At 42.3% G+C, this 25,217-nt stretch overlaps 1 non-coding gene across 1 annotated transcript; it reads left to right on the forward strand.

Moving 5' to 3' along the window:
- The first annotated feature begins 13,412 nt into the window (after positions 1-13,412).
- On the forward strand, positions 13,413-13,519 carry LOC141618261 (small nucleolar RNA R71). Its single transcript, XR_012531348.1, has one exon. It is a non-coding gene; the product is annotated as a small nucleolar RNA R71 (small nucleolar RNA).
- The last annotated feature ends 11,698 nt before the right edge of the window (positions 13,520-25,217 follow it).

Genomic DNA, 25,217 nt, shown 5'->3' on the forward strand with positions numbered 1-25,217 from the left:
TCACAAACAATACCGCTGAATATGAAGCATGTCTCATCGGCCTACAAGCAGCCAACACACTTGGCATCAAGAGACTGAGAGTCCATGGCGATTCCTCACTCATCATCAATCAGGTATCCGGATCATGGAAAATCCGATCTGACAGCTTAACTCCCTACCGAGAAAAGATCAATCAAGAGGCCGAGTTCTTCGACCAAGTCGACTACTTCCACTTGCCGCGAGAGGAAAATCAATTTGCTGATGCTCTGGCAAAACTTGCCGCGCTCGTCAACATACCTGACGACATGACATCGATGCCCCTATGTGTCGAGAGGCGGAGCGAACCGGCTCACATTTGTGCCATTATCGACAACGAGGAAAGCCATGATGAACCTTGGTACCAAGCCATCCTCAATTACAAAACCAAAAACGAATTCCCCCCCAACTCTGATCAAAGAGGACAAAGAGCCATCCATTTACTTGCATCACAATTCGTGATAAAACAAAATCAACTCTAGAAAAGAACACCCCAAGGAATTCTCCTCCTTTGCATTGACCATCACAAAGCCAAGAAAGTCATGGGAGAAGTTCACGACGGAGAATGTGGCCCTCACATGAGTGCAATGATGCTTACACGGAAAATCATGCGGCTAGGTTACTACTGGACAACCATGGAAGCCGATTGCCGTAACTACGTCAAACATTGCCACAATTGCCAAATCTTCGCCAACATACAACATATACCACCATCCCTTTTATACACCATGACATCACCCTGGCCATTCTCAACCTGGGGCATCGACATCATCGGGAAAGTCAACCCGATAGGCACCAAGGGGCATTGCTTCGTCCTCGTCTCCATCGACTACTTCACCAAATGGGTGGAAGCGCAGTCATATGCAGTCTTGACCGCCAAACAAGTGGCCAAGTTCATTCAAAACAACCTCATCTGCCGATATGGGGTACCCCATGAAATCATCAGCGATCAAGGCTCTCACTTCCGGGCGGAAACTCAGGCTTTGCTGGACAAATACAAGATCAAACGACATCGATCATCCCCCTACCGTCTCCAAACCAACGGAGCGGTGGAGGAAGCGAACAAAACTCTTGTTACCATTATCAAGAAAATGCAAGACAACTACTGCGATTGGCCGAGCAAACTCCCATTCGCACTCTGGGGATACCGAACCTCCATTCGAACACCGACATGCGCCACACCCTTCTACCTAGCATACGGTATGGAGGCGGTTCAACCGGTAGAGTTAGAGGTCCCATCTCTACGCATCCTATTGGAGAGTCAAGTCCCTGAGGCGGAATGGACCCGTCGAAGGTACGAACAACTCACTCTCCTAGACGAACAGCGACTCAACGCCTTGCACAACGTCTAGCTATACCAACGACGTATACAACGGGCATTCAATAAGAAGGTCAAACCCAGAAACATCCAGGAGGGCGACTTGGTCCTCAAGTCAGTTCGTGCACCATTACCCGTCGATCCGAGGGGAAAATTCAAACCCAACTGGGCCGGGCCATACCTGGTCAAGAAAATACTTTCGGGGGGCGCAGTGAGACTGAGTGACCTGGATGGGGAGGACTTTACAAACCCGACCAACCTAGACCAACTCAAGAAATACTACCCTTGAACCCTATCAATCAACAACCTAGCCTAGTTTTGCAACTAGCACCAACCTCAACCCTTTTCAAGTCAAGTTCCTCAATATGTTCTGATTTGAAATTGCATGTTTTATCGAGTCTAAGCTGCGACACCTTGCCCGTTTCGAATGTCCTTTGATCCGTCAAAGGCAACGTCCATTTGCACTACAAAAACAAACCCCTGAACTACGAGCATGGTTTGATTTCACCTCTTCAGGTGAATAAGTAGGCGGTCCCTCTTATGCCTGAGGGATACAACCACAAAACCCAATTCAAATTCACAAAACCCCTGAACTACGATCATGGTTTGATTTCACCTCTCCCGGTGAATATGTAGGCAGTCCTTTCTTACACAAGAAGGATACAACCATCCCCACAATAAAAAAAAACATCCCCATCAAAAAAAAGAAAGGGAAAACCATTCCCTTTCCCACAAAAATACAAAAATGAGCCTTTCTCCCTTTCCACAAGATACCACTTTCCCAAGTGCAATTGTTTCGGACGATTCAAATCGAGTTGCCTTCACAAAACGGATGGAAGAAACAAGCGTTCACAATTTTCTACACGGGCAATCCTCTTATTTAATTAATAATGGGGGGATTACAATTTCAACAACAAATAAAGCTCGACGAGTTTACAACTTGTCAAAGCTAAGGTGTCAACTAACACACGTCACATAGTAAAACTAGCACAAAACACACAACAACTAGCTAGTACAACATAATAAAAAACCTACAACAATAATACAATATAATAATAAAGTGGGTAATGGAGGTCTTCACTCTTCCATTCTACCCTTGCCTTTTCCCTCGGGGTACATCTTCCCCTTGTTCTTCTTGTTGGCCCGCCTAGCATGGACTTCCTCTTCGGAATGGATCCTAAATGGATCTAAGACGGCAACGGCCTCCGGTCTAGCACAAGACCCCATGTTCGACCCAAGACGAGCCAATGCACGGCCCACCATACTCTTGGGGCCGGAATTCCTCCACTTCGGTGGTCTCATCACATCGGGAGTAGCTCCATCAACATACTCTTCAAAGAAGGCACGGTTGGCCTTGCCAACCTCTCGGTACTTCAAGTCGACAACCTCGTCCTTACGGAATTTGGATCTCTCTTCCAATGACGGAGCGCGTGACCACTTGACATAAGCGGGAGTTACCCATGTCGTGGCAACGGGGTTTGGCACCTCCCAAAGTGGCCGAGTGGCCCACCACCTTTCGAAGAATTCCACAAGCTCGGAGTTCCGGAAAACATTCTCTTGGACAAGAGTATCTTGAGCGGGCACCTTTTGTTGACGCCCCATTTGCCTCATGAGCCTTTCGGGATAAATGAAGGAGACAACCTTCAAACCCACCACCATCAAAGAACGAGGACTAGCACCCGAAGCGGTTAACCCCGTGAAGGACCTCAAGTGCCACCACGGCACCACCCAACGGATATGAGGACCACCCTCCTCCGCCAATCTTGCGGCCCAATAGGCCTCGGTGGAAGCAAAACTATCCGGATACAACTTCTTCCTCATAGTAAGGTGATGGAAGGAGTAAGAAGAAGGATTAACCGGAGGCTCTACGTACCTTAGCCTCTCCAATAGCCACACTTGGAGGATCCTTGGCGATCCAAAAGAGGGAGCTTCTCCACAAGAGCCTTCCTTGTCCAAAGCTTGGATAATCTCTCCAAGCACCAACCATGATGGATCTCTACCATGCTCCATTTGCTCAATCACATGGATAAGGGTCATGCTACCATGGCATCTCGGCCCCTCCTTCTTCAAGACATCAACGAAGAGGTACACATGGACAAGACAAAATGCAAGAGCCCTTCTCCTAGCAACCTCCGAGACATTAACATCTAACCGATTCGAGAAGATGTTAATAAGAGCCAGCATATCCACACCATGTGGAGCAAGAAGGAAGTAGACTTGTCTTGTTGATAAGCCCAACATGGAACGAAATTTCTCCTTGTAGCACAACCGAGTCGGAGGAAACACCGGAGTACAAGCCGGCCACCCACCAATGGCTCCAACTTCTTCGGCAAGAGGACAAATCTCGCCCTTCGGGAAAACGAAAACATGATGATTCGAATCCCAAAACCGAGAACATGCTTCAAGAAACGAAGGTTGCACCTTGACTTGACGAAGCACCAACAATTGACCAACTCCCATGCAATCGAGTTGATACTTCTCGGGAGGCGACAAATCCCGGCACCATTGTCGCAATGCGTTCTCGAAAGCATCCATGAAATATTTTTGTGGAAGAAGAAGAGGTTTTGTGGAGATGTTTTTGTGTTTCGGATGCTGAAACAATGAAGCGCAAATGTCCCTATTTATACAAAATGATCAGCGCACTTTTCAGAAAAAAGGGGAGAGCCGGCTTTCATCGCCAAGACGCTCGCGCCTCTTTGAGGCTTCTCCAGGATTCCCGCTGTTGAATTGTCTCTTTCAATATGTGTTTTCTCCTGACACCTCAAACCTCCCGCCAGGAGCCTCGCGCCTCTTCGGGATGATCCGGGAAATTTTGTGTTTTTTCACACTCACATTTCCTTGTTTTCGCGTTTTACGAAATCCGACACGGTTTCCATGACGCAGCTTTAAACATACGGGTTTTTCTTTCTTTTTTTAAAAAGGGGGAAGGGCTAGTCGCCCCGATCCGCGACGAATCGTTTCCATGTCAGTCGAAATTCCGAAATTTTTTTCGCTTTTTCGCAAATCAAAAATCAAAATCGAAAATTGATAACACGACATCAATTTTCCTCCAAAATTCAAGCACTCACAAATTCGAGTCTTGACCTCAAAAGCCAAACGCACTCGCAAAAAAATCCTTTTCTAAAAATTCGTTCCTGATGGTTTGAGTTTTTATATTTTTCGAGTCATTTTCAAAAAAATTCGATGCAATTTAATTCACGACACGAGTTAATTGCTCAAATCTTCAAATCAATTCCTTTTGAATTCCGAACGTGACGATTTGTCACGGAATTTTCAAAATTTCAATTTTAACTTCAAGTCATCTTGGTTAATTTTGATTTTTCAAACAATGCTTTACGTGTTCAAATGCTTCTACGTGTTTGCGTTTATGCGTATATGCTATCTGTTGCTTGTTTTCTACACTAACGATGCAGGAACTGGTGCAAAGCAAAAGGAGAGTCAACAGCCAACAACGCTCCTCCGAAACACAACACAAAAAAGGCCAAAAATCACAAAACAAACCACAGTCCAAACACACATATATACAAACCGCCTTACGCAAAATACATCAACAAACGTCTATCATACAGACACTGGCCTAAAACAAACGTCTATTGATCGGTCCATTTCGTATTCACAAGTAAATAGATGTGGTCGTTGGTTACGGTCGAATCAAAACACAATTTATAGCTTAACAAGCATCTCTACAATTAGTAAAGAGGCAAGTAAAGGTCGGATCCCAAGGGACGGGAGTTGAAATGAGATTTCTATTGTAACTAGTGGTGTCTAAGGGGTGTCACAAATTGGGTTGATGTAGAAGGTTACTAAACTAGAATAACAATGAAAATAAACAAGCAAGATGAATAAAAAGGGGTGTAAACAATTGATTAAAGGCACTAGGGTGTCATGGGATCATAGGGGAATCATGGGATATGATCATACAAACATGTTCTCAAATTATAAGCAAGCAATTATTGTTGTGATGGATTGAGTTGGGTTATATCTTACAATCCTAGGAAAGTTTGGGTCCCGGAGCCGAATCGATTAGATTGTACAACACCTACAAGTCGACTTAATCTTCCCTACTCAACAACATGCATGGTCTAATGAGACTCGAGTTGGGTTATGTCTTACAAGTCTCATTGAAAAGATAGGAGATGATAGTAAATGCAAGGATTCATAGGCTTAGCATTTCATCAAATATAACATGTGCATGAGTTGAGATCAAAACAAGCAAGCAAATAAGATATGAAAGCATATTAATTTAAGCATGAATCATTCCCCATGTTGGTTTCCCCTAATCACCCATTAACCCTAGCTAAGAGACTACTCACTCATCATCATATTGAACATGCTAGCAAGGTTGTCAATCATACTAACATAGTTAAACATGATGAACAAATAAAAGTAATTAGCAATAATTAAAAAGGGATTAAGAGATTATACCTACTAATGATTCCAATAACAAAGCAAGAATAATAGAAGTACTTGATGTTTGATTGAGAGGCTGTCAATCTCCCAATAATAACCCAAATAATCTTCAATTACCCAAAATAAAGGATGAACAAGAGAGAGATTAAAGAACTAGAACTTGGATTAAAACTTGATTAATACTTGATTACAATATTAAAGAGGGATTTGATTGATATTAACTACACTAATTATTGATAAAAAAGAACATGCTCCTCTAATTAGACTAATGGGGTATTTATAGTGAAAATTAGGGAGGATGCATTAGGGTTAACTAAGGGCTAAACTAGTAATTACACTTTTTAAGTTGAGCAAGGAGAAGCCGGTATTTTTGGAGAGAAGGGCTTCTCTTTTCGTAGCTTGAAGAAGACAACCCGCGCTGTGAAGGAATCCGGGCGGATTAGGGTCGGGACGGCCGGATTTGGGCGAAGGAATCCGAGCGGATTCTAGGGAATCCGGGCGGATTGCTGAGGGGGAATCCGAGCGGATTCCAGCTGGGTCGCTCGGATTGTGCAAGGGCAGGACGGGCGGATTGTTGACAATCCGCTCGGATTGTCAGTCAGCGTGGTAGCTTCTTCTTTTCTTCCCTTTTCTTCATAAATTCCTTGGGGATTTCCTTGGGGACTCAAGGATCCTTTCTCAACATTGCTCTTCTACTATGATATGTACAAAGGCCTTCTAATCTTGTCCCTCCTTGATGCTTGGTCATTGAATTTGATCAATTTAGTCTTGTTTTGCCACGAAAATGCAAGATTCTTACTCCTTTCCTACCAAGGGATCAAAATCTCAAAGAATATGCAAAACAAAGAACTAAAGATAAGAAATGACCCAAATAAGCACTAAAAAGCATGGAAACAAGGGCAATTCGGGGGCTAAATATGCGCCAATTATGGTCACATCAAATATCCCCAAACCGAACCTTTGCTCGTCCCGAGTAAAGAGGTGACTAAGACTAGGTCCAATACTAACCTATCCTAATAATATAGCCGATATGAGACAATTAGCGGGTCTCACTCCACCCCTTCAACTCACAACAAGACAACCATGAGGTAGGATGCCTTCTTGCAAGGCAAGGTGGGTCTTGCCAAAATGGCGACACATCCAAACATTAAGCACACAAAAACATATAATGGATGCATCTACAAAAAGAATAGCCACTCCCTCATCAAGTGGCGGAAATTATCTACAAGGGAAGCAATTCAAGGGTACACAATCCTTCATAGATGCAATTTCTTCAAACTACTAAGCCTAGAAGGATACCACTAAATCACCTCCAAGTTGTGTCAAACTAGGGTACCTTTGTCCTCAATCGTTAAATGCTTTTGTCAAGAGTAGACTCCCTATGGTGTTAGAAACACTGGAGGATCGCGGAATTCCCCCTCTTGCCTAGACAAGAAGAAGGGTCGTCCCCTCTCTACCATGCACAAAAATGGATATGATGGATAAAGGGATCAATAGATATTTGAGTTTCATTTTGGGAGTTTGCTTTTGTTTTTGTCTTCCCCCCAATTTCTTGTGGCATATAACATTTGAGAACACTTTATTTTTGCCATTTCTTTTTGATTTTTGGCATTTCAATACTTGACGACTTTTTGCATTTCTTTTTGAATATTTTCAAAGTCACCCCAATTAGTAACGAGGGTGCCTTGTATTTGAAGCTTAGGAGTCTATTTTTGCTCCTCTTTTTGATGCATTTTTGCAAACTTTCTTTCACTTTTCATTTCATTGAACTCAAATTTGAACAATTTCTTTTTTTGTGCCCATTCCCTTTGATGACAAAAATGTGGTAGAACATGGATGATGGATGTATGCATGGTTTCAAGGGTCACCTTGGAATAAACGGTAGCCAAGGAGTTATCACACCACAAGGTACTCTTGACTTGGCCTTAATCCATGGGTCAAAGGATACTAGCATGACACATCCTAGGGTGTTTTACAAGCATTCTAACAAGCAAGGTCTTAAGAACAAAAGGCATCTACTAGGGCCTATATACACTTGTCAAGCTTCCCAAGTAGACGGTTTCGCAAAATTTTTCTAACATGCAAACTACATGCCATGATGCAACTAACATATAAACATCCTAATGCATATGATTCTACCAACTAATATGACATATAATCTAAGTGCAAGTCCTAAGTTCACATTGTTATACCGCATCAATCAAAATAAAGCCACATAGTCATTAACATAAAGAGGAAAAAGGAGATTGGAAAGATCATACCATGCGGTCTTCAATATCCTCATGTCTCAGATGTGGCGTAGTCAATCAATGTGAACAAGGATAAAACAAACACAATATATACAAAACAATATATACAAGACTACACTACAAAGGAAATGAACATGTTTTTGGATTTTTCAATTTTTATGATTTTTGAAATTTTTCACTTTTTATGGGTTTTTGAATAAGAGTTAAAAGTTAGAATTCCCATCCCCACACTAATATGGACATTGTCCTCAATGGCCAAAATGATGGAAATTATGCAAAGATGATGCATGATTTCTATACTAAATGCAATTCTATACTAAGCTACACTACATGATGCATGGTTTTTGTTATGACGGAGAGGATAATTTAGATTACCTCCCGTTGTGTATGCATTAACTTCCCCAAACCGAGTGAGACACTATTGCTAATGTCCAAGGATGGGTATAGTTCATGCATACACTATGCTATGCATGAAACTAGTTTGTCATTTTGGATTTTATAAATGGGAACAATAAGAACACCTCAATGGTACCGAGGTGTGAGTCCCTTGATGTTGCTAGGACTAAACCAACAATGATCAAAATGAAATAAAATACAAAGAGATATAGACAAACCATGGGAGTGTAGGAGTCTCCAAGGCTTGCTAGTCTTCCATCATGCTATCATCATCACCACTTCCCTCATGAGAAGTGGTCACATTGCCACTTTCCTTGTCATTTGCTTCTTCACTTTCTTCCTCATCTTGCTCATCATCATCTTCACCATTTCTTTCTCCTTCCATTGCTTCTTCCTCAATATTATCATCAACTTCTTCATCATTTCCAACAACCTCATTATCTCCCACCACGTCCCTAGATGCACCCGGAAATAAGACTTCTCTATCCGCCCAACTAGGCAAAGGACAAGATGGATCAAGGAGTCCTTGCCTAGCTAGATGTAGGAGGGGTGGATATTGAGCCAAATACGCATTTTTCCGATCTTCATGGGCTTGCTTGTGCATTGCTTGCATGAGAAGAGTCACATAGTCTTTCCCAATTTCAATTCCTTCCGGCTTGAACTCTTCATACTCAAAGGGGTAAGGTGGTATGACAATGGAAGAGGAGGGGGTTTCAAGATCACCCTTTTGTTGTTGAATGATATACTCGGCTTCTTCGGAAAGGGGAAGTAGGTAATTGGTCCGGTGGACGCTTAGGCGACAAATCTTTGAGGGCAAGGTGAACGATCTAGCTTCACTAGTTAGCCATCCATATTTAGTGTCAAGGGGGTTATGGGCAACCCACTTGAACTTGTGAATCATAATGTGCATATCAATAAGATGGCCACCTTCCTTTGCTTTGTACTTCTTATCCTTATTGAAATTAGGATCAAAGTGCTTAGCTAGGACCGTGACTAGCCCGCCATTGACAATAACGGTCGTGCCCTTCTTCCCATTATCAACATTAAGCCATCTATCAACCAATAGCCTCAAAGAATTGTAAGGCTTGGTGTGAATTCTTCCGATATTCAAAGCCGATTCAAGGAGAATAAAATCGAGTCTTGTGAAATGATTGGTGTCTTTCCTAGCAATTATGGTATTTCCCACAACCTTGTGCCATACTCTTATGCCCGGATGATGGACCAAAAGAGCACGACATGCATGAAAATCCTCAAATTTCTTCCCGGAGATTGCCTCCCAAAGAGGTTCAAGGTCATACTTTCCATAACTCTTGAAATAACTTTCCTCATCACTAAGACCCAAAATTTCACCCAATTCCTTAAAGGTAATGCGTCTACTAACATTAGCTAGACGAAACTCGATATTTTCCCTATTCTCAACTTTGGTGACTTTCAAGGAACTTAAAAATTCCAAGACAAGGGTGGGGTATGTTAATTCCTTTGTTTCGAACAATCTCTCCAACCCCATGGCTTTGAAAAAGGCTTTTGTTTGTTCAAGAACACCCAATTTTTCCAAGGCATCTTTACATATGAATTTGGTGGATTGAATAGATTTCATAGCAAACTTGACAAAGGTGTTTCTATGGGTATCGGAAATAAAAGTTACCTCCGGATAATGCAAAACTTGATTAATTACCGGAGTAGAGGATGTTGATGGTCCCATAGAAGGTTGTTGTTGTTGTTGCACTTCCAAGTTTGGTGTTACCACCACCATAGCCAAAGCTTTCTTTGTTTGAAGAGCCTTTTGCCTTTGTGAGAGTGCCTTAGCCTTTGGTGCCTTTGTTGCCTTTGTTGCACCCTTAGTCCTTGCCATTGATGAGCTCAACCAAGAAAAGAATGAAAAATCTTCAATTTGAAGTATGCTCAAATCGATTTGAAGGTGAAAGGCTTTGCCTTTATGAAAACAAAAATCGACTCAAAGGTTGAAGATTTTGTTCTTGGTTTTGATTTTTGTTGAAGAAGGAGTGATTAAATTGTTGTGGGAAGGATGGTTTGATTAGTTTTTGTTGAATGTTGTTGAGGGTTTTTGTTTTTATGATGGAGAGGATGAGGGTTTTGATGTTGTGGGTAGTGTTTATGAATGAATGAATGAATGAATGAAGGTGGGAGGGATTATAAAGAGGCCGAAATTTTCAAAACTGCAGGGGCAATCCGTGCGGATTAGGCTCAATCCGTGCGGATTCTGCTTCTTCAATCTTTGCGAAAGCTCGCCTAAAGACGGGCGGATTTGGTACAATCCGCTCGGATTTGCTGAACACGGGACGGGCGGATTTCTTCAAAGACGGACGGATTTCAGATCCGAGATTTTTGCTTGTTTTCCTCAACAAAAGACGGGCGTCTTTTTTACAAGACGGCCGGATTCTTCAAGACGGGCGGATTTTTTGGAATCCGCTCGGATTCTTTAACAGTCAGGAAAATTTCAAATTTCAGCTCAGTTCAAGACGGACGTCTTTTCTGCAAGACGCTCGGATTGCTTAAGACGGGCGGATTTCTCTGGAATCCGCTCGGATTCTTCCTGTGTACACGGATTCAGTTCCATCCGTGCACAGCGCATTCCCTTTTTCATTCTTCTATTCTTTCTTTCAAGGCTTGTGTTCTTTATTGTGGGGGCATTACTAAGGCATGGATAGCCTAGGCAATTGCCATCCCCACACTAAGGTAAAGCACTACACATCAATTGAAGTTGTTAGTCCCTCCCTCACTTCTCTCTTACATGACAATTATTTTGATCAAAGTAAATAAAAAAAAAATCCAAAAATGACAAAAAAATGCAATACAAGAATTGAATTGTAAGTTAGGGAGTTAGAAATATTTACAAGTGGTGGTTTAGGGAGGACTCCACCAAACTCTCATTCTTGATGAGATGTCAAGGGGGCATGTTCAAGGTGTTGTTGTTGTTGCTCAACACCTTGAAGAAATAATCAAAAGCTTGTTCATTATTATGGTAGAGGTCCTCAATAGACCGTGCCCCTTGTTGTTGATCATGATCGATGGCATGCCCAATGTAGGGATTAAAAATCCCTTCAAACTCGTCGTCCCAAAGACCACAAACTTCATTGAGTTGATCATTGAAAATCTCTTGCTTAGATGGAGACAACTCTCCCAATTTCTTCTCTTGGCCAATGAGGCCATCCTCTTCTTCCTTGGTTGATTTTGATGAGCTTTGCAAGCTCTCCTTGTCACAATTCACTTGCTCTTTGAATGGAGCATCTTCAATTTTCTTCCTCCATTGGAGTTCCGATTTCTTCCTTTCATCTTTTCGGCTATAATGATCAATCATGAAACATGGCTCATGCAAACGAGGAGCTCTCATGGTCTTGTCAAGATTAAAAGTTATGCTTTCATCTCCCACTTCTAAAGTGAGCTCTCCATGTTTCACATCAATCACCGCACCCGCGGTGTGTAGGAAAGGTCTTCCTAGGATGATTGGAATGTTGGAATCTTCCTCCATATCAACAATGACAAAGTCCACCGGGATGAAAAACTTCCCAATTCGCACGGGGACATCTTCCCATATCCCTAATGGTGTCTTCGTCGATCTATCGGCCATTTGAAGTGTGATGTTGGTGCATTTAAGCTCTCCCATTCCCAACCTTTTACTTACCGAGTACGGCATGACACTCACACTAGCCCCTAGATCACATAAGGCTTTGTTGATCGTCGTGTCGCCAATGGTACACGGTATTGAGAAGCTTCCCGGATCCTTTAACTTTGGAGGTGAACTCCCTTGAAGTATTTCACTACTCACCTTAGTGAAGGCGATAGTCTCAAGTTTCCGGATCGACTTCTTCTTTGTGAGGATATCTTTCATGTACTTTGCATAGGCCGGAACGTGGTTGATTAATTCCGTGAAAGGAATTGAGACTTCTAAATTCTTCACAATTTCCATGAACTTTCCAAGTTGATCATCCAATTTGGGTTTGGCTTGACGACTTGGAAAAGGAAGTCTAATCACAATGGGCTCCTTCTCTTTGGCCTTGTCTTCATTTTTCTTTGAACTTTCTTCTTTTGATGATTCTCCATCTTTGGAGTTTTGCACCATTTCTTCCTTTTCACTAGCTTCCACAACTTCATCCTCAACTTGCTTCTTCGGTGCTTCATACCTTGTACCACTTCTCAAGTGAATGGCACTAACCATTTCATGTCTAGGGGGATTACTTTGAGGTGGTAATTGCCCCTTTTGTCTTTGTGAGCTTGAAGATGCTAGTTGAGTCAATTTTGTTTCCAACTTCTTGGTGTGAGCTAGAATGTTGTTAATGGTGGTTTCTTTTGCTTGGCTATCTTTTTGCATTTGGGTGAAAAATTCTTGTTGATTCTTTTGCATTTGGAGGACCGCTTTTTGGACATCAAAGCCTTGGTCATTTTGGTGATTGTATGGATTTTGATTTTGGTAACCTTGGTTTTGATTGTAAAAGGGTCTTTGATTTTGGTTTCTCATGGGTGGTGGAGTGTATGTTGTTTGACGGTTTTGAACATTTTGGCTCTTGTATGAGAGATTTGGATGGAACTCGGTGTTTTCATTGTAAAAATTTGAATAAGGGGTACCACTTTTGTAAGCTTGGAAAGCATTAACTTGTTCGGTTGTTCCCCTACACTCACTTGGGTCATGACCCAAGGTTCCACAATTCTCACATATCCCACTTGGGATAGATGAGGATGCCGTCATGGCATTGACATGATGTTTCGATGATTTTGAGTTTTCCTCAAGTCTAGCCATAGCTTGTTCAAACTTCAAGTTGATTGTGTCAATGTGAGCACTAAGTTGAGCACCCAATTGAGTAACGGAGTCCACTTCATGCTTTCCTCCTCTAGTAGCCTTGCGAGGTCTACTATATTGTGAATTATGGACCGCCATTTCCTCAATCTTGTTCCATGTTTGATTGTCATGAACTTCGGTAAACATTCCATTTGATCCCATATTGAGAATGTTCCTAGAATCTTCATATAAACCATTCCAAAATTGTTGCACCAAAAACCATTCGCTAAGCCCATGGTGAGGACATGAGCGACAAATTCCCTTGAACCGCTCCCAAGCTTCATACAAAGACTCTTCATCCCTTTGCTTAAAACCCGTAATTTGAGCTCTTAGCATGTTGGTCTTTTCCGGTGGGTAGAATTTTTTGTAGAAAGCTAGAGCCAACTTCTTCCAAGAATCTATTCCAAGGGTGGCCTTATCAAGGCCCTTCAACCATTGCTTTGCGGTGCCGATTAAGGAAAAAGGAAATAAGACCCATCTTATTTGGTCTTGAGTCACGCCCGTTTGAGAGATAGCATCACAATAATCGCAAAAGGTTTCCATATGAGAATGAGGGTCCTCACTAGGCATTCCCCCGAATTGGCTCCTCTCAACTAGTTGGATGAAGGCGGACTTGGCAATAAAATTTCCGGTGAGATGTTGCGGTGTAGGAGTACCATTTGGTAGATTCTCCTCGGTGGGTACGGAGTGCGACGAGAATTTTGGCATTGTAGGTGGATTTTGTGGGATATTGTGTAATGGGTTTTCTTCTCCTTCTATTGCGAAAGGATTGCCAAACTCACTAGTGGGTTGAACAACTTCACCAAAACCTCTAAAATTCCTCCTAACAAGTCTCCTATTGTTCGTCAAGGTTCTTTCGATTTCACGGTCAAAAGGTAACAAATCACTTTGTAACCTTCTAGACATGCAAAATATCAAACAACTCAAAAGCAATTAGAACAAACCTTGAGGATTTTTAATTCCTCAAGGTGAAGAAAGACACAACTAATAACAAAAAGGAAATCTAAATCAAACAAACACCGTCCCCGGCAACGGCGCCATTTTTGATCGGTCCGTTTCGTATTCACAAGTAAATAGATGTGGTCGTTGGTTACGGTCGAATCAAAACACAATTTATAGCTTAACAAGCAACTCTACAATTAGTAAAGAGGCAAGTAAAGGTCGGATCCCAAGGGACGGGAGTTGAAATGAGATTTCTATTGTAACTAGTGGTGTCTAAGGGGTGTCACAAATTGGGTTGATGTAGAAGGTTACTAAACTAGAATAACAATGAAAATAAACAAGCAAGATGAATAAAAAGGGGTGTAAACAATTGATTAAAGGCACTAGGGTGTCATGGGATCATAGGGGAATCATGGGATATGATCATACAAACATGTTCTCAAATTATAAGCAAGCAATTATTGTTGTGATGGATTGAGTTGGGTTATATCTTACAATCCTAGGAAAGTTTGGGTCCCGGAGCCGAATCGATTAGATTGTACAATACCTACAAGTCGACTTAATCTTCCCTACTCAACAACATGCATGGTCTAATGAGACTCGAGTTGGGTTATGTCTTACAAGTCTCATTGAAAAGATAGGAGATGATAGTAAATGCAAGGATTCATAGGCTTAGCATTTCATCAAATATAACATGTGCATGAGTTGAGATCAAAACAAGCAAGCAAATAAGATATGAAAGCATATTAATTTAAGCATGAATCATTCCCCATGTTGGTTTCCCCTAATCACCCATTAACCCTAGCTAAGAGACTACTCACTCATCATCATATTGAACATGCTAGCAAGGTTGTCAATCATACTAACATAGTGAAACATGATGAACAAATAAAAGTAATTAGCAATAATTAAAAAGGGATTAAGAGATTATACCTACTAATGATTCCAATAACAAAGCAAGAATAATAGAAGTACTTGATGTTTGATTGAGAGGCTGTCAATCTCCCAATAATAACCCAAATAATCTTCAATTACCCAAAATAAAGGATGAACAAGAGAGAGATTAAAGAACTAGAACTTGGATTAAAACTTGATTAATACTTGATTACAATATTAAAGAGGGATTTGATTGATATTAACTACACTAATTATTGATAAAAAAGAACATGCTCCTCTAATTAGACTAATGGGGTATTTATAGTGAAAATTAGGGAGGATGCATTAGGGTTAACTAAGGGCTAAACTAGTAATTACACTTTTTAAGTTGAGCAAGGAGAAGCCGGTATTTTTGGAGAGAAGGGCTTCTCTTTTCGTAGCTTGAAGAAGACAACCCGCGCTGTGAAGGAATCCGGGCGGATTAGGGTCGGGACGGCCGGATTTGGGCGAAGGAATCCGAGCGGATTCTAGGGAATCCGGGCGGATTCTTTGAGGGGAATCCGAGCGGATTCAGTTGGGGCGCTCGGATTGTGCAAGGGCAGGACGGGCGGATTGTTGACAATCCGCTCGGATTGTCAGTCAGCGTGGTAGCTTCTTCTTTTCTTCCCTTTTCTTCATAAATTCCTTGGGGATTTCCTTGGGGACTCAAGGATCCTTTCTCAACATTGCTCTTCTACTATGATATGTACAAAGGCCTTCTAATCTTGTCCCTCCTTGATGCTTGGTCATTGAATTTGATCAATTTAGTCTTGTTTTGCCACGAAAATGCAAGATTCTTACTCCTTTCCTACCAAGGGATCAAAATCTCAAAGAATATGCAAAACAAAGAACTAAAGATAAGAAATGACCCAAATAAGCACTAAAAAGCATGGAAACAAGGGCAATTCGGGGGCTAAATATGCGCCAATTATGGTCACATCATCTATCATACAGACACTGGCCTAAGACGACGAACTGGGGGCAATCCGCCACCTACTGAACTAAGCACCCCTACCCTTCTGATCAGAAAAGAAAGGGAACAACAGGGAACAGAGGAGCAACAGCGGAAGCAGAGCTGGTTACCATGGCGAGAACCCCTCACTCCTGCTCCATGACAAAAAGGAAGACAATGTCTTGCAGATTTCGGACGACACGACAACCGAGGACCGTAACTTAGCATGTTACCCCGACGTTAAACCCCACTCAGCTGAACTCAACTGCGATCAAGGTCAACAACAGGGGGTAACACACTCGTACTGACCCCCAATCATCAGTCATCCTGTCCATGAGCCACGACGAAAAGGACAAACCAGCCATATTGGCTGCCTATCCGAATCTCTACAGACAACGACCAACGATCGATACCCGATCGTTGGCCGGACAAAGGCCGCCAGGGAGAAACACAACCAAGTCTGTAACAAAAAACAATCGACTCTTCCCCTCCGGGATCGACTTCCTCCTCCAAAGCCTCAACAACGAACCCCATCGGTCCCAAATGATATCCTGCAATCAAAAGACAACAAAAAACGTCAGCCGAAATTTCGGCATTACGACGGCATGAAATGGACGAATCCAAAAACAAACAACAACAACCTGCAAAACAAAACAAGGGGCAATCCCGCCCCAAACCATTCACAACAAACCAAACAAAAATGACTCGCCCCTCTTTTCATGCAAAAGACGAGTCAAGACCACAAAAACGGCATTTCAAGACCCATACAAGGTCTGCCAACAACCCAAAACACATTCCCGACACAATGGGGATTTTTCTACGGTTCAAAAAGGCAATTCATACGCTAGTTTGAGCCCGAGCCGGTCAAAAATTCAAAAACGACCGCAAAAAGGCAAACGTGATTTCATCACGCCTCAAGGTGACCTAAAATACCATTAAGGTCCATTTCAAGGCAAACTGACTCAATTCAAGCCCAAACAAGCGCTTATTTTGTCAGACGTAAGACCGTCGCAAAAGGAAAAAATTCAATTTTGCCCACAAACATCCAATGAAGGTCCTTAAATGGCAAACACGGGTTTTTCCAACTACAATGCAACCTAGTGGAACCCACTACCCAAGCAAATAAACTTGGCATTGTGAAATGAGACGGTTTCTCGCCTCATTCACGTTTTTCGAGCATAAGGAGCGGGAACGGGGACCAAAATGCAAACTAAAAGCACCCCTATACTCCTAAATTGGTTTCTAACCTAATGCAAACATCAATTTCACTCGAAATTGGCTCAAGCAAAAACGCCCAATTCGATTTTTAGGGCAAAATCCGCCCTAATTCAATCTAGCTAACAATCAGCAAATTTGAAAGGATTCAAGAGGAAATACTTACCTTGAGATGACATTTGTTGACAATGGCACGGATGAAAGCAAGCTTGAAGGTCCGTCAAGGGCGATTTTGGGCGAAATTTCGAGGTTGAGGATGAATATTCATCCGCAACTCAACCTCGCGTCTTTTTAACAAAAAATAGGGAAGCCGGCTTGCATCGCCAGGTGGCTCGCGCCTAAACCAGGCCTCCCCTTTTCTTTTTCAGCGAAATTTGGGCTTTGGCCCAATTTCCCACAACTGACTTCAAAATTTTCGTTAACGATATTAAATATTGTCATTTCCTCGAAAACAAACAAAAATAAATAGTGAAAATTTAAAATTCGCTATTTTCAAGCAAACGGCGATCAAAATCGCCAATTTCAAAAATAATAGCGAAATCAAAATTCACCATTCAAATTTCCCAATCACTAGTGAAGATTCCAAATTCACTATTTCTTTCAAATGTCAACGGCGGCAAATAAACCGTCACTTCAATTAATAGTGAAGATTCCAAATTCACTATTTCTTTCAAATGTCAACGGCGGCAAATAAACCGTCACTTCAATCAATAGTGAAGATTCCAAATTCATTATTTCTTTCAAATGTCAACGGCGGCACATAAACCGTCACTTCAAACGTTATAGCAGATTTAAAATTTGCTATTTCCTTTCAAAATTAAGACAAACGGCGATCAAAACCGCCACTACAAATTCAAACCGGATGGTGAAAATTCCAAATTCACTATTCCTTTAAATACCAGCAGGGGGCTTCCTCGCGGAACCCGCTCATTCAAAAAAACAGTAATGGTGAGAATCCATACTCACTATTTCCACAGCGACATCATGAGTTCGCTACTTTCAAAGCAAGCCTATTTGACGCGACTATTCCCATGGTCCATTAACCGACCATACCGTGGCTGGCGAGTCTTTGTCCGCAACCTCTTCAAGGATACATCCCGAAGATGCCTCGGGTACATTTCCTTACCTTTTAAAGGATACATCCCGTAGATGCCTCGGGTACATTTCTTCATCGCGGCTGGCGAGCCTTAAAACGCACCATGGCTGGCGAGCCTTACAACGCGCCGCGGCTGGCGAGCCCTCCACATATACGCACCGCGGCTGGCGAGCCTTTCAACGCACCACGGCTGGCGAGCCTTACAACGCACCACGGCTGGCGAGCCTTACAACGCACCACGGCTGGCGAGCCTTACAACGCACTGCGGCTGGCGAGCCTTACAACGCGCCGCGGCTGGCGAGCCTTACAACGCACCGTGGCTGGCGAGCCTTACAACGCGCCATGGCTGGCGAGCCTTACAACGCGCCGCGGCTGGCGAGCCTTACAACGCACCGCGGCTGGCGAGCCTTACAACGCACCGTGGCTGGCGAGCCTTACAACGCGCCGCGGTTGGTGAGCCCTCCTCACATACGCACCGCGGCTGGCGAGCCTTACAACGCACCATGGCTGGCGAGCCTTACAACGCACCGTGGCTGGCGAGCCTTACAACGCACTGTGGCTGGCGAGCCTTACAACGCGCCGCGGCTGGCGAGCACTCCTCACATACGCACCGCGGCTGGCGAGCCTTACAACGCACCATGGCTGGCGAGCCTTACAACGCGCCGCGGCAGGCGAGCCCTCCTCACATACGCACCGCGGCTGGCGAGCCTTACAACGCACCATGGCTAACGAGCCTTACAATGCGCCGCGGCTGGCGAGCCCTCCTCACATACGCACCGTGGCTGGCGAGCCTTACAACGCACCGCGGCTGGCGAGCCTTACAACGCACCATGGCTGGCGAGCCTTACAACGCGCCGCGGCTGGCGAGCCCTCCTCACATACGCACCGCGGCTGGCGAGCTTTACAACGCACCGCGGCTGGCGAGCCCTCCTCACATACGCACCGCAGTTGGCGAGCATTTATCCGCAACCATGCAAGGACATATCCATAGATGCCTCAGGTATGACTCCTTCTTATGGCTGGCGAGCTTTCGTACGTAGTCTAATAGACTTTAAACGACCCGCACGGACAGTCGACAGACTTTAAACTGTTCCTGACGACTGGTCCTTGACTCGTACCCTCGAGTCGCCTTGGCGTCGCCCTTCCCGACGACAGGTCCTTGGCCCGAATCCTTTCGAGCCGCCTCGACGTCGCTTGGGTCTTCAGGTTGTAATCTTCGATTGACCTGGGGACTCTACTTTGACTTTCGCCCTGTCCAAGCCTCAGTCAAAGTGGGGGCTCTGTAGATACCCAGTATCTGCTAAGACTTCAACAAACACCCGATGATTATCGGACTACAACATATTTTGGGATCGCAGCGTTTGATCGACATTTTGTGTACAACTTTACGTCGGAAAACTTAAAACGATTTCGAAAATAAAACATTTCAAAACATTTCAAAAATACCTGGAGTTTTTAATGCACGACGACGGGGTCGCGATGACACTAACTAGAGTCAAAACCGACACAGGACCAAAAACCGACTCGAAAATTCAAATCCCGACTCCAACAACGAGTCAAACACAAAAACCAAAATATCTCAAACCTTCTATGCTAAGTTTTCCCGGATTCATGTTGGTCAAGTACCAAACATGTGACTACAAAACCTAGGATAGAACAAATCATGATTGCGTTTGTTGTGATAGTGACAACACAACTCGAAGTGCCGCGATTTGGCTCGCGCCTCTTTGAGCAGCCCAGGTGGCCACGTCGCTCAAAACTCACACAACCACTCATTCTCCTATAAATACCCCTCAAATGCCACCCATTTGAGACTTACGCGAGTGTCCGCCCCCTCTTTTCTCCCTTAAACTTCTCGACTCGAATTCTAAAGTCACAATCCGACGCGTGTTTACGACCTACCGATCGTAAACACGAGCCTTACACATTGTTTGGTACCGTCATCGTGCATTAAATCACTTGTCCGACCACTTTGACCACTACACCATCACTAAACTCTTAAAACACTCTTTTACTTACCAAAACGGTTTTAAACCGAGTTTTTTCCGATCAAACAAGTTGTTACACTTACGTCGGTCACTCGCCATAACCAAACATGTAAGTATGAGGGTGTAAAAATCCTCTTTTATTATGTTTTCATACGTTTCATGACTTTAACATGCTAAAACATGCATAACATGAACCAAAACATGGAATAAACGAGCCAAAACTGATTTTTGGTCTAAGGCAGAAGCCCCTTAGGTCGCCAACAGGCTCGCGCCTAAATGGGGTGCCCAGACCAGAGATCAACCGTGTTTGTTCTCGTCATTTCCCTTAATCCATTTTCATATTTGTAATCGGTTTTTACCATTTCAAGTATTTTCGAAACCCTTTTGTTTCATTTCACATGTTTTAACCATAAAGCATTAATCATCCTTGGTTCTTCATACCATGACGGTTAAATCCGTGTTTCGGTGATAATATTTGGTTAATGACATTTAAGAGGTATTTTAAAGCCTTTTATTTCATTTCTTTACATTTTCAAAACAAACATATTAGTCACCAACACGAAATCATCCTTGGTTCTATATACCATGCCGGATTTTAACCCGGGTACGATGATGAGTACCGACTAATTACATTCAAAATGGACTTAAAACAATTAGTCCATAATCATTTTCAAAACTATTCATGTCAAGCTTGTCAAATCGGACCCGACACCGAATATTATCAAATAATGATGATTATTCGAGTCTAGTCCATCAAATCAACAAATGCGGTCTAAACGACCCTTTCAAAATCAAACCGGGTTCAAATACCCATTTTCAATACGTTTCATAACGTTTTCTAAACATTCAGAACACAGCATACAGCCGTTGGCTAACCCGCGCCTCAAGCAGGCATTTTTCTTCTCATTTTCAAAACCAGAGGGAGGCCCCTTACACCGTCGGCTGGCTCGCGCCTCTTATAGCCGTCTGGTACAGGGCCTGTTCCCTTCCAGCATTAGTCTAGGACGATCCCGACTCCGGTTAACCCGGATATAGGACGGATCAGATGACTATTCAAACTATATCTGCCAAATGCCTTATTAAGACAAATGGATCATGTTATGCACCCTAAACCTAATACGGTAAATGGATGTTTTATTTCCGTCTTGCATGCAAATCAACCATTAATCCAACTCGACATCTTATACTTGATACTTGGATTAAATCAACCGACTTAGAAAGCTCTCACATGTTAGGTTTAAATCCTTAGATGCGCATTCATGCATTTAAACCGTTTTATCAACTTTTGCATTCAACCAACCAAGATCGATCAGTAGAGGCCGCTAAACGCGGGCGGGATTGGGTGTCTGATTAAAGGGCTTCCCAATACGTACCTTCACCTCTTACTCAGAAACTTTGGATAGTGGACGACCTTATCCAGGGCGTACGAGAGTCATTTTAGAGATAGGATGCTAAAGAGGGACGATTTCCTTATCTTTAGTACCTATGTCAAACGCTGCTTTGTGCTTCGATTTGACCGAGGTATAAAGTGGATTCGAACGGGTTCTGAGCATCCCACAAATGCTTGGTGGCGACTCCGAACATCTCTAATCGTTTCGAGACCCTTACCGAGACGAAACCGACCGATCTAAAACGATCCGGTCGAAAGCACCTTTACGCCGCCGAGCGTGGCTTTCAAAAAGACCGCTGCCATTGTCCACAGATCGGCTGGGCATACGCAGGTGGGCCCATGTCCACAACATCTACAAAAGAATATGCACTTTATGTAAAGACCAGGAAGCCCAACAAATACTCTTTAGGAGGGGGGGGGGGGGGTGTTGAATAGAGTATGCACTCTTTTTTGCAACTTTTTGACAGATATAAAATATCGTATACTTCGATAGTTGCAACTTATGAATTACGAACAAGTATGTTGAGTATGTTGATGATTTTGAAAAACGAAATGTAAAAACCATAAAGTACTAAAAAGGTAAATAACACATGAGTTTATAACTTGCTTCAGCCCAATTAAAAAGCCTACATCCACCCCTTTTTATTAATTGTTTACCATGATCGCCTAATTCGGTCTAGCGTACAATAAAGAACTAATGTCACACGACTAACCCTAATCGTGTCTTTTGGAGGATGTTAAGCCTTTAGTGCTTGAGAGATGTTAAGGTCTCGGTATTTGAGAGATGTTAAGCTCTCGGTGAAGAAGGATGTTGAGCCTTCGATTTGTGTAGGATGTTAAGCGTACGAGTTTTGTTTCAATTTCAGCGATTACGATCAAATCTAAACAAATCAAAATTATAATTCAATTGTTTAGAAAGGTTTTGTAAGACTACGCACTTGTGAAAAGATAAACTTTAGACACAAAAAAGTACTTAGTATAAATCAGACTTCAGAATCTTTCGAGCCAGGGTTTCACGGCCAAATGACTTGTTGCACAAACTGAATCCAAATCTTTCATAAAATATCAAGAGACAATATTTACTAAAATATTTCGGCCAAAAACAGTTTAGAAAAGATAATATTTAAGATCAATATTTTATAAAAAGATAACTTAGAAGATATACTTCTATCTTTAAATATTTCGGTTAGTTAGAAATATATTATATAAATGCTTTCACCGAATAAAATATAAAGGTAGAATAATTTCAAAGATATTTTTGAAACTATAAAATATACTCCCTCCGTCCCGGTCATTTGTTGTCCTTTGGTTTTGGCAAAAAGACCAAGGAAATGGGGAAGGGGCCAATTAGTAAATGACATGTGGAATAAATTGAATGTGAATGATCAAATTACTCATCAAATTCATTCTTAAAATAGAAAGGACAACAAATGACTGAGAGACCCAAAAATGAAAAAGGACAACAAATGACCGGGACAGAGGGAGTATAAAAGATAGGAAAAGTGATTAAAGAAGGAAATCTAAATTTGGAAGGATGTCGTTTAGTTAATATCATTTGTTGTGTTCTAATATCTGTGTTTGTCATTTCCTGCGTTGCCTATATGGCAATGTTTCATACTTTTAAAGTTTATAGACATTGCTCGTAGCTTCAAAATTTGTGTGAGTTATTGTATGAGGTTTAGGAAATTGATAAAATTTATTTTCTCAATTAAATTGCTACAGAGAATGGAAAGATCTCGAACATACAGTCACGAGAAAAGAGAATCTACTGTATCTAGGAGGTTGAAGACTGGCCATTTTGATACCATCAATAATGCTAGTTTCATGGAGGTAAGATATGTACGTTCTCGCAGAAGCGACATAGGCGTTTGTCAAATTGTTTCGCTAGGGTCTTGATGTGCTACTAACACGGTGATCATGGCAGAAAGTATCAGCCACCATGAAATTCCACATAAACCAGAACACCCATAAGAAGTAAATCGAGCCCACTTAATAGCTCAAAAGAAATCCTTTCCCAAATCCAAATGGTAGTGCGGAGTGTAACTCGGTAGTTAGTAAAGTGACAAACTTTCTCCTCTCTAATTTCTGTGGGATACTCTCTTTGTCATCATATGCGACATCTATATAGAATGGAGTTCTGCTTAATAGGTAATAGTTTGATGTTGTACTTTTTTTGTTTCGGCAAATGTAATTAAAAGTAGATCACATTGTCAATCTCCTTACGAATTGTCAGTTGGCGACAATTCTCATTTGAAGGATGTCAATAACGCTGTGACAACTTCAAATGTACTGCTCGAAATCATAAGCCGTATGTGGGGCTAAGATGATCGACCTTCATCAAGGTTTTCACTCGTCTGTGCCTTACACTCTGAGCTTGAGCGGGCTAGCTTGTAGATCAATCAACTGATACAAGAAGAATGGTCTGATAACAAAGATATTAAGCATCTAGTTAAGCATTTAGCAAATAAAGGTGACATGGAAAAACAAAGGGCAAGAATTAGTTGAAGCTGCAATCAAGTACATAACAGGAGAGCTTGAGGTGGAAAGAAAGCTTAGAAGACGAGCTGAGAGCCTGAACAAGAAGCTTGCTAAAGAACTGGCATAAAAAAAGGCGTCTTTTCTTAAGGCGGTCAAGGAACTTGAGAGTCAGAAGAAAGCAAGCGTAATTATTGAACAAGTTTGCGATGAACTTGCTGCAAACATTGGCAAAGAAAAAACTCAAAGGAAAATATCATATGCTAAGGATAAGCTTGACAAGAAAAGTGAAGTTATTAACCTGAGAAATTTGGTGGAAGTGTTTCTTATAAACAATGGTATAAAAGAAATGGAAACAACTCGATATATCATTAAAGGTATGTGGACTTAGCCTTCTGTGAAAGCGAAGCGAGGGACTATGCCGGTGAAAACTCAGGTGATAGTGATCTTCATTCTATTGATTAGAATGTGAATGATCCGTCCAGAAATTCTATGACGCTTAAACATTCAGAAAGGAAATCAATTTTTAATCAAGTTGCTACAAGAAGAAATTATGTGCTTCGGAGTGTGTCGAATATGCTCAATGGGGAAATGGTTCGAATCTTGAGATTGAGAAACTAGTTGGTAAAGAAGCTGCGAGGACGAGGTTCAGAGGTACAAACCAGCCAAAGGTATCCGGGAACATACATTGCCTAATTCTAGGTTCCAGTTGGAGAGGGAAATGGGTAGTCCGTCAAACTGTCAGGTGCAGTTTGGCCATCTAGGGAGCTGTGTCGGGCAACATTGCAGCCAGACGTAACGATGATGGAAGGGGGTGGCATGGGAGGACGGAAAAATGAAGATAGACTAGAAGCCCATAAGTTGAGGAAATCAAGAAGATGATGCATTAGTTTATTTTGTGGGCAACTGTCTTGTTACTCCAGTTTAACCTTTCATTTTATTTACTAATTATTTGCATGTGGTGTAATTACTTGCAATTTAGAAATTATTATCCTTATGACAACTTGGGTTTTTTACATTAGAATTTCAGTTGGGTTATGTTTTTGCTCTTCAGAACATGA

The sequence above is a fragment of the Silene latifolia genome, chromosome 1 (genome assembly GCF_048544455.1).
Source record: "Silene latifolia isolate original U9 population chromosome 1, ASM4854445v1, whole genome shotgun sequence".
In the NCBI taxonomy this organism is placed as follows: domain Eukaryota; kingdom Viridiplantae; phylum Streptophyta; class Magnoliopsida; order Caryophyllales; family Caryophyllaceae; genus Silene; species Silene latifolia.